The following is an 11,628-nucleotide window of genomic DNA, read 5'->3' on the forward strand; positions in this document are numbered from 1 at the left end:
AACCGGATGAATTCGAACTGCCAGTAACAACGTACACCCTAACGTAGGTTTAAAACTATCCTGATTAAACTTGTCTAACTCGGTTTACACTTGTCCTTTGTAGAGTGTGAAGCACAAGTGATTCTAAGAAAGGAATGTAGTTTTAGTCAATTGTTCTTAGACATTTATTTTTGACTATTTCTTATTAAATACTACGTACTATACCTTAATACTACTTCTTTATTGTAAAAAAATGCAAGTATATTTTGAATATTGTTTGAGTTACAGCATTTAATTTAAATATTAGGCTTGTAATGAGATTTCGTATACAAGCAATCGGATTAAAATCCATTTAATTATTATATATACTAGGACACTTATTTTCCAGTATCAACTGACAAGTACGATGTTGATTTATCTCTTAAACCATATCCAGTGACAAATAAATAAAAAGTTAATGTCCTTTCAATATCGAAAAAAAGGATAAGTTGATAGGAACAATTAAGATTTGGAATGTTGTCGGAAATATCCTAATAATCCTTTTGTTATAAATTTTTTCCTCAAAATATTCAGTTTTTTTTAATTTAAAATAATGTGAAATGATAATAATTACTATTTTTTTTTTGTTTAAAAGTAGATCATTTTTATGTTTTAAAGATAGAACAAATAGACCGTAAAATATCACCCACCGAGCGACAAACTTGGCCCAAAATTTAATACATAATATTTTCTGGATACAAAATAGTATAACCCCCATTAATTAGCCGTTTAAAAGCGTAGGTTATTGCTACATAGCATATTTACCTTACCACGACGGACAGGCTTAGGTACGAATAGGAAATAAAATAAAATAAAAAAGAACACCATAGTCATGGTTTTGGTTACCAATGTAAAATAACCAAAAATATGGAATAACATCTGTCCTTTGAGAACTGTATGGAGGCTGATAAATGTCTGGGAAGGCACGACTGATTCTTGATGAGAGATTAATATGGAGCTGAAGTTGTGAAGGATCTATGGCTGCCAAATAATCCAGATCTTAATTATCTGAACTATTTTGTGTAGGATCATCTTGAATCCCATACCAAAATAAGTTCTTATATAACTAGGACCTCTATAATAAACTCCATCACTCAGAATATAACCAAAATAGATAGAAGCCTCGTGAAGAAGGTCTGCACTTCCTTTAGAAGCAGGATTAAGAAGGTTATTGAGGGACAAGGAAATCATTTGCTGTCTATGTTGGTTTTTTTTATAAATAAAAGTTTTTTAAAATAACAACTGTATTTCTTCTTCTTTTTTTATTAGAAGGGGTTTCAGGCACTGATTTTGTCGCCGGACACTGTATACAATATACTTCCGTACTTATTTGACAAATTGATTATTCCCCTTCTACGTGTTCTTTTCAAATATTGAAGACAAAAAAATTTTAAGACACTGTTATTGATTCTGCAAGTGTAAATATGTGGTATTATTGTAGACTCCTTGACAATCTCTAACTATCTCTCATTATTACATACTTACTCAGTCCTTTCAAAAAGGGACCTTCCTTTTTGAAAGAATATGTACTGTCCATATCCTTTCTTTTAGTGTTTCTCTCTCCGTCTGTTATCCGCTTTTACTCTAGTGTATACATACATATGTAGGGTTATTGTTAATGCAGGTCTAACAGCCAATGAAAGCATTTTTGTTCTGATTATTTTTATTTTGGCCAGGTAATAATTTCTATGATATATATAAACATTTCATGAAAGCAATAAAGTTTTTTTTCGTTATGTTATATTTCTTTTACCCTATTGTGAGCATTCCATTTAAAACAAATTGTGTATATATGTATATTTTATATAATAGCTTACTAGGTCAAAGAACTGAAGGATTTCTTTGAATATATATATACATATATATGTTATACATAGCTAATTATCTCTGGGGTTTTTAATTGATTCATTCAAACTCGTGTTCATACTGAGCTTTTATTGGAGAATCAGAGGCACAAATACTATATTAATTTACTATTTCCTATATGAATCTGCATAGAAACACATATATTAGTTACTTTTACTTTTGTATATTCTAACAACTATAGTTTCCCAGCAGCCATAGGGGATAGTGGGGGGGGGATTGATCTGCGATTGACAATTTTCAGAAAAACATTTTAAACACCATTGATGTTTAGTTTTGTGCTATAAAGTTGAATTAAAAGGATCTCCTTCCATGAAAAGGTCACTAAGGCCATGTTAATTTAAATTTTACGTTTTATGTTTCTTGAATTTAATGTGAATTAAATGTAGTTGTAAATTTTTGATATTTATCAGTCTAGAGGGGCTTTAAGCTTTATTTAAAACAACTTCGATTGAAGTTATTTTTCAATCAAATTATAAAAAAAAAAATATTTCAAATTTATTAATGTACATTTATTATCCGTACAAAATAAAAAAACTTTAATTTGAAATATATGGACAGTACTGAAGCAAATCCTCCATTTTTCTTTAAAAATGTAAACTTTTCAAAACTTTAAGGGCGTTGAACTACCTCAAAATATTTTTTGAACTGTTTAAACTTTTTTTGTACAATTAGGAATCATTTTTTAAGCCTTTAAGCCCGTATGTGACAAATTCATCCTATTATAAAAAATATATTTATCAAGAATAAATCAATAAGTACAGCTTCGAAACAATACAAGGCTGGTAGAGAAAAGATTAGTTTACAAAAAAAGTTATTTTTACATCTGAAAAACGCACTACTTTTCAGAAAAAGAAAAAAAATTGGTGGTGTATTTATGTTGTATTTCAGTTGCATCTGTTTCATTTTACTGGATGGAAAAAATTTCTGGTACTCTAAATTGTTATAAACAAGCATATACATACATTTATGAAAGTATCAATTTATGTCATTAAAACACATTATAAGTTGAAATTAAGACAAATACAAGAGTTTTTATAGGTAGAACGCTTTAGTCACATCTGCGGTAACACATGACAATTTTTACTTTTATAGCTGTAAATTTTTCTAGGTTAATAAAAAAATTAGAAGAAAAATATTAATTATACACACCCTAATATTGATGTTCGAATAATTTAAAAATAATATTATCATTTGAAATTTGATTTAAGGTGTCAAAGGTTATACTAAGTCAGTTTATTTTTCAAAAAAAAAAAAGAATAAATCAATAAATTATTCTTACCGTAATGAGTATTGAGGCCTGTAGATCATAATGTATAAGATATTATGTAAATTTCGAACTAATAAGATATTTTGCTAATGATTTTAGATATAATACATAGTATTTTATTGTCTTGAATGAAGTTAAATACAATTAGTAAGATAAATCAATTGTTGGAAATTTGTAGCGCAAAAATCATTGTATAAATTAAGAGAACATATTTAAAATCTAAAGGGGGAATTTTTTAGGATCCATGTTTTAATTTCTAATTGAAAAGTTATCATCAATTCAATTTTACTGAAGTCAAAAATGCCGAACCATAATACAAAATTATTACAATAATTCTACAACGTTTATCTAACCGTCAGTAGTGATGATAGATGATTGGAATTGCCATTTTGTACAACTTCAGAAAAAATAGAGAATAAGACTGAATATGGTACGAACTGAATAATAAATTTAATAATACTCTTTTTAACATTATTTTTCTTTTACATAAAATTTGAAGGAATAATCATCAGATACAACTATAAGCAATGGACGTCTGTAAAATATCCCAAGCGCCAACGATTATTGTAATCGCCTAGCAAGAGTCTTTTAGTACTGGTTAGTATCATATATATATATATAAAATAAAGAATAACCATCCAACTGGTTGATAAAAATGAAGGACATTGACCAAATACTAACTGATTTGAATCCTTTTTAGACACTATTTAATCAATCTCCATATGTACATTAATAATGGCTTTGTTTCCAATTTACGGTCCCATATATCTAAATGTATATATATTTAAAAAAGAAAGTAACATATAAAAATAATGCAGTTACAGTCTTTAAATAAAAAATAATATATATATGTACTAAGGGTATTAAAATAATAAAAAATATAGTATAAAGTGTTCCTTATTTTTTTCTTTTACTAATAGTTCAGTCAGAATACTGCAAAATATACATACATTCAAATATACGTAATTAAAAATGAATATTTATACGAAATTTGACCGAGTTTGCTGTGTAAGGAAAGCTTTTTGCTCAGCAAAAGGGATAGAAAGATCAAGGAGCAATATGTACATTCTACTTACATTAGGGCACAGTTGTAATAACAGGGATAGATAACCACGCCACTATTTTTTTCAAAAACGGAATAACTTTATTACTTCACAACATTCCCTCCCCTTATTCAAAAAATTACTAGTTTTTAATAATATAAAAAAATTCATAGCACCGTATATATAAAACTGTAAAGTTGTAGAATACTAATATTTTTGTACCGGTTCAAGCATCAAAATTGGTATTGTTACTATGATACTTTTCGACAATTTTGACTAAAAATATGTATACAACAAGCAAAAATTTAAATTGTAGAAAAAAACACCGAATTTGTTAACGATAAATAAGCCTTTACCAAATGGGAATTTTGAAATAAGTTCGAATTAAAACATATATGAAGATTTGCTTTATTTGGGAGTAATTAATTATTTTTAAACTTGAGTGATGGCGTTGATCTTTTGCGGAGTATATATTAATTGGATACTTATTCCTTGAAATTTGGCAATTTAATTGAAAATTTATATCAAACACCAATCTTCTACTTTCATAACAACTTAAAAGTTAAATGCAAGAGCTAAACACACGCAATGGAACAAGTAAAACTCATTGGAATAAAAATAACGTTAATTTTTAGCAAAATAAACAAATCAACTTGAATTTGATATCAAATATATATTTTTGATATTATAATATCCCGGGGTAGAACAGATCCAACTTGCCACGGACCAATTTACAATTTCTTTTGGTATAATTATGATTGTTGAATATCCATAATTCTACTTTTCAAAATGAAGAGAAGGAAATCAGCGTTTAACTCCTTGACGATTTTTTTTAACTTTGCCTACTGATAAAATTTTTATATAGGGCTGGGTTCCAAGAACTGATTAGGGCACTAAATGGCATTAATGTGCTTCTTCTTGATCCACTCGTTTATTGCCATGTACGTATGTTTTGGGTCATGTTCGTGCAGACAAAACCTGCTTTGTTCTCTAGGAAGGAGTTTGTCGCCCCATATTTTCCAGTAGATCCTGTGAAGTAGTCATTTTCCTGGTAGCAAAGAAACACTCCCATGCTTGACAGTAGGAATTTGTTTTTGGAGATTTGTAAATCAAGAACCAGTAAATATTATGACGCAGTATTTTTCTTCCTCTAAACCTTTTTTTTTATTAATCGTATAATGTCTGTCAGTGTTAAAATAAACCTATTATTAAAATTATAAACTGTTTTTTTTTCTTTTTCAGTGAGCAAACTTAGAAAATCAAGGAATCCAATGCTTACTTTCTTTCATGTGTAGAAAGGAAAATCCCACAAAATCGTTTTCATAACTGTCATATACATATTTATTTTTAGATAAGTTTTAGGAGGATAATTATATTTAATGACATTTTCTCCTCCTATAAAGACACGTTTATGTACTGAGAACCACTTAATTTCGTTGTTTAAGATTGTTTGAAGATCTTAATCTACAGAGTTTATAGAAATAAATTGTTAATATACCTGTTTCAAAAGTTTTGCCTGCACGACGTTGGATCTGTAAATTCATTTTAAAACTGTTTGTTTTATTTTTGTGTTCACTGTTTCAATGTTCGAGTTGAAGTCAAATCTGAGCCAATATAATTTCAAATCAAGACTGAGTATATATTTATAACTGACAAAATATTGAGAATTGTTAAATTTGAGTGTAACCGAGTTCAATTGTCTAATTTATGTCGATTTCATACAAATAATCAAAATGTAATTAAATTTTGTGCATTAGTAAATGTTGAAATTTGAAATAATTTTTTTAGCTTATTAAAAATATCTTGCATATAGCTAAGATTCAGAAAGATCAAAATTGATATTGACCGTGATACAAAAATTATATAAAATATTGTCGGAGAGCAAGAACAATTATACGTCTATGTATACAAATGAAAAAGAAAAAGTTTATAAATTTAAATAGTATAAATATGAGTCTATTTCAACTGTATATTATGTTACAAAATTCGAAAAAATTCTTGGGGTTGCGTTTTACTACAGTTCACTAACTGTGATAAAAAAGATGTGCACTAAAGTTAAGTGCTACTACGTATTTGTGTTTTTTTTGTAAGATTTGTTTGTCAGTTTATGAGAGACGGACGCTTATAATTATACTTGTTTTTATAAAAGTCTATGCCAAAGAAGTGTCCTGTTTGTAGTAGTTTGAAAATATAAAAATAAAACTTTTTGTCGAATTCTTGTTTGACTTTTTCTTACATTTTTTAGGATTTATTTATAATAAAAAGAGAGTTTACATCTCCATATATATACAATACAGGTACACATCGTTCTTTCAGTTGAAAAAAGATAAAATTATTTCCCAAAACTGTCTTAAATTTTAGAATAATCTTGCATGTTATTTGGGTATTGGGAACAATTATGGATTTTTGAAATTTTTTATGAATAGCTATGGATCTTTGAAATGTTTTTCCAAAGGCCTAAAATTTTTGTCAAAAAACTGTAGATTTTTGAATTTTTTTCTTAGAATTACCATGAGTTTTTGAATTATTTTTCCCAAAAATTTTATGTCAATAGTTTTAGATTTTTGAAAAAAATTTAACAAATCAAATTGTTTATTTGAATTTTTCTTTTTAAAAATTTGAATATTTGAATTTTTCTTTTTAAAAATTTGAATATTTGAAATTTAATTTTAGAAATATTTTCCCTAAAAATTTAATTTTTCAAATTTTTTTCCAAAAAGAAATTTAATTTTTGATTTTTTTTACCAAGAAATTCTAAAAACCAAAAAAAAAATATATATAATCGTGGGCACACCTCATAGCAAGATGATATTTTTTAAGCATTATTTAAAATATTAAAGAATTAGCATTGGGGTTTTTTTAGAATCGTCCCATCACTAGTTTATATTGTGGAGTATCCTTGGTTAGTTAGAGATAGAGTTAAGCAAATCATCGATCAAAATACATGCAACATATGATCATATTAAAGGATATGTTGTGTAAGGTATTGATTTCATATTTTAAAATTAATTTTCTTACCCAGTGTCTTACTTGAATGATGTCAGGATTATTAAATTGGAATTCTTCATCTTCTATGAAAATTCAGGGAATGTTATCAATCCATATTTGTTAAAAAAGGGGCGTTCTCTGAATATTTCTAGTTTGTGGCCTCAAAATAAATTGATTTTTAGTGAGTTTTAAGGAAATGTTAGGAACTTGGAAAATATTTGTATGTTTATTTCTTACCTATTGTGAAAATTCAAGCGTCATCAGCAGATATGGTGTGTATAGTTATTTTGTCTATCAGAGTTTTTATACATTTTTATAATATCTTGCGTAATTTCTACATTCACTGCGATTCTAATAATTTTCACATCTCTAGTAATAACATTAGACTCTCAAAAATACTTTTTATCGCGAATTATATCGTTAAAAATTTATTAATAGCTATAGAACATTTCATTGTCGTCACAAATGGACAAAAAAGCACGTCTAAATTAGAAAGTAAACTAATAAGCCTTCACTTTGGTGACACAGTCTATTCATTATTACGTCACTTTACAATATTACATATAAAAAACTTGTGGAAGAAGAGTTCTGAGTTAGAGCAAGGATTCGTTCAGAAAGCTCTTTTGAAAGATGTATAATGCAGTTTTCTTTTATTTATAATGACTATTTATAGTTTATATAGAATTAGTTATTATTGAACAGATTACATTATAATTTGACATAAATATAATTGATTTTTTTATTACATTATTTTTGTTTTTGACAGAAAATATGAAGGAAAAAATTTATCCAAAGATAAAGGGTCTCAAGATTCTATTGGTTCATAAATATGAAAGATGTAAGAACCTTTAGGCATAGAACATGCTCTTTGATGTGAAAAGGAGGTATTTAATTAATTGTAACATAGTTATATCTTGACTTGATGGATGGAGTGGGATCTGGTGATATCCAGAGGTGGCGTCGAAAGTTGTAAAAATTTTTGCGTTTGTAGCAATGTTAGAAACTGAATTTTTGGGAGAGGAAATAGGGTACTCCGGACTGCAGACATATTCATTTAACTTTCTTAGATCTACAGTGAGCCTGAGTTTTTCTCCTTTACCAACAACTGATATAGGATGGATCCATTCGGTGGCTTAGATGGCACAACGGGATTCCAGTTCATCGAGCATCTTCTTGGCCCGCTCACGAAGAAGAAGAGGGATAGGCCTGGGACACTTAAATTTGAAAGGAGAGACGTTTGAGTCCGATGACCATGGGAAATCCATCCGTGACGTTTAGATATTATTTTCTGTCAAAGACGTCGAAATACTCTCGGGGGAGGGATTCTTTGGTGTTGAAGATATTTTCGGCTCCGGCTTCAGGATAGTTTTGATTAGTGTAGACAGGTACTTCCAAGGGATGCCAAGTGGTTGTAGCTGAGGTAGACTCGAACGAGTTGTCGTTAATGTGAAGGTCTTCGAGGACGGGGTGCACTTAGAAGTCCATGGCAGGTTCTATTGGAAAAGGAAATTCAGGGTGGATGATATTTAATTTAATGTATGTGCCAAGACTCAGGAGTATCCCTCGGTATTCACTGGATGTTTGAAAAGTCAATGGAGTCGTGATGTCATTATACTTTATTTGGACCTTCATCTCGCCGATGATGTCGATACTGAGACTATTTGCTACTGTGAGTTGGCCTTCAGGCTTTTTGCCGAAATTGATGTTGAATACCAGACGTTCAGTGTTCTGTGTACTAATGAGATTAGCTGAATCACCGCTGTCTGGGAGCACGTTCTTGAGAGATCCTAGTGAAATTCCATTCATAGAAAAGAAGTGGGCGGTGATGGACCTGAGCTCACAGAACTTGGTTGATCTCGACTCTGAGGCATGTTTTGTTTATCTTTGTCACTTATACTGAAGATACTTTGGAGCTACGACACATCTGTTCTTATTGCAGGTGTTGCAACTCTAACCATTTGCAAGGCATGCTTGTTTACTAGGTGAGTGGGGGTTGCCGCAGTTTCTACAAGATTGATTGGAACCAACTGTGTCCGACGAGGAGAGATAAACTGAGATTTTAGATCGATCAACAGGCTACAGGCCCATTGCAAAGGACTATTTGGACATCTTAAAGGAAAGTAATTCTGTAAGCCTTGGAAACGGCGAAAGAATCCAAATTCGTGTTCCATAAAGATGGTGCGTCGGTGCACACTTCCAAATTAAACCCAAAGTATTTGGGCAACAGCATGCATTTCTGGAACAACTGCTTATGGCCACCACAGAGACCAGATCTCAATCCTCTTTCTTTCTCTATATGGTGGCCCATCGAGAGTCAGGCCTATCAAGTGCACCATTCAAATATTGAGGACGTTCAGGCCTACGTCGACCAGCCCACAATCTCCAAAGACTACCTCATCAGGGTATGCCAGTGCTTTCATTCCCCTAGGAGGATGTTTTGGAAATTTATGGCGCCCATTTTCGATAATTATATAGAAAATCAAATATTAAGCCACTTTTTTTTTAACAAAATACAGAAAAAATGTTTTTAAAATGAATGTTTTATTATTTTTCCCCAACAATTCTTTTGCACGGGCCAGTATATGTCAATTAATTGTTGTTATTTTGAAAATATTTTTATTCTTATTATTATACTCTTTAATGATCATTATATAAACAAAACACAGTAGTATGATGTTTGATTGTGGTTCAAATCTTAACTGTTGTAGTACCTTAAGTAAATTAAAAAATAAACTAACACGAAAACAACTCAAATGGGGAAAAGCTATTTTGGTCGTTTGTCAATCCATGAGTATATTTTCCAATATGAATAATCTATTATGTCCTATGATAGTTATTTGTTAAACAAGAAGTGAATTCCAATTCTTCCCCTCGAGTTGCTGTTGTGGTTTTATTATTTAATTTACTTAAAGTACTACTACAATAAAGATTCGAACTATATTCAAGCCAAGTACTACTTTATTCTTTTTACATCCTGAGCAATAAAGAATATGATTAATCATTTTAAATTGAATTAAAATATACAATCGTAGATATCAATATATTAAATATCATTCTTGGGTCAAATGTCCCAAATGCTTATTCAAGCAAATGTCCGTTCGTCCAATTGTCAAATGGCCAATATATTTTTTTAAGTTAATAAGTAATATTGTAATTTGGCACATTGTCTTATATTTAATGAGTTAAAATCAAATTTAAAGTATTCATTTGTAATTTTTAAAGGTTTTTTTCGAGTAATATTTATATTTTCATAATTATTTCATATTAAAAATCTTTTATAAACATTATATTTAAAAAAAGCTAATTTCAAAATAAATTTATTTACAAAATATTTTTTGAAATTTTCTTCTTTGAGTTAGGATACAATCTTCTATGTTCTTGAACTACTTATAGAAGAAATTGCAGCTGTGATATTGTAGTTTATAACGGCGATTGTGAGCCATCCTTTTAGTAAGTTTGGAATTTTTGCTGCTGTTTCTTTAAATAAGTTGAGAAAACTCTGTTTTTGATTGATTTGTTTTTATAATTTAAGTTATTGATCTTTTGTGGGAATTTTGTACATGTGAAATAATAATAATAATAAACAAACAAAAAATAAATATTACTTAAAAAAACAACTTATGATTTCTTATTAAATCATTAAATATAACACAATGTCCCAAATTGTAATATTACTTATTAACTTAAAAATATAGATTTTTATTGCTAACCCGTCATTGTTCTCGCCCTTTCGGATATGAATATATCTTGTTTATATTTATTTATTAAATTAGCTCCTACTAAATTTTATTTATAATATATCTTTTATTTTCAGATTTTTTTGATTTATTTTATAAAACTTGGCTATATAGATATTTTTCCTCATAAAAAGGTCATCAAGTTTAAGGTCATCAAAATTGATACCTTTTTTGTTAATCTAAGTAAGAAAAACGTATTTGCAATTTTTTTTAGAAATCAGTAGTTGCTCATTGGCTGTGATACGCAAGTGAACTGATAGATAGGCAAAATGGCTACATTTTATTTAAATATTTTTATCGTTCTTTAAGACAAGTAAAAAATATTTCATCATAAACATTTATACAAAACTATTTATAAAAGTTGAACTGAAGTTGTCAATTTTTCGTTGAGTTATCTCTAAATATTAATAGAAAAAGTTCAAACTTTGTTAATCGTATTTTTTCTCAATAGGAACGCATTTGAACCCTCAATTTTTTACTTTTTCAGAAAAAGTGATTTAATTGGCACATTAATATATCTATGCAAATCAATAATTGGAGATTTACCTTTTCCCTTTAAAAATCAAGTCTTTAATCGCTTTTTTTTTCTTACTGTATTTCGAGTGTTTTATTATGTTATAATAATGTATTATTAACATGGTACAACGTAAGATAGAGAGAGCGAGAGAGAGTGAAACGAGTGTGGTGAAAAAAGCTAAAGAAAGCCTTT

The sequence above is a fragment of the Lepeophtheirus salmonis genome, chromosome 4 (genome assembly GCF_016086655.4).
Source record: "Lepeophtheirus salmonis chromosome 4, UVic_Lsal_1.4, whole genome shotgun sequence".
Classification (NCBI taxonomy): domain Eukaryota; kingdom Metazoa; phylum Arthropoda; class Copepoda; order Siphonostomatoida; family Caligidae; genus Lepeophtheirus; species Lepeophtheirus salmonis.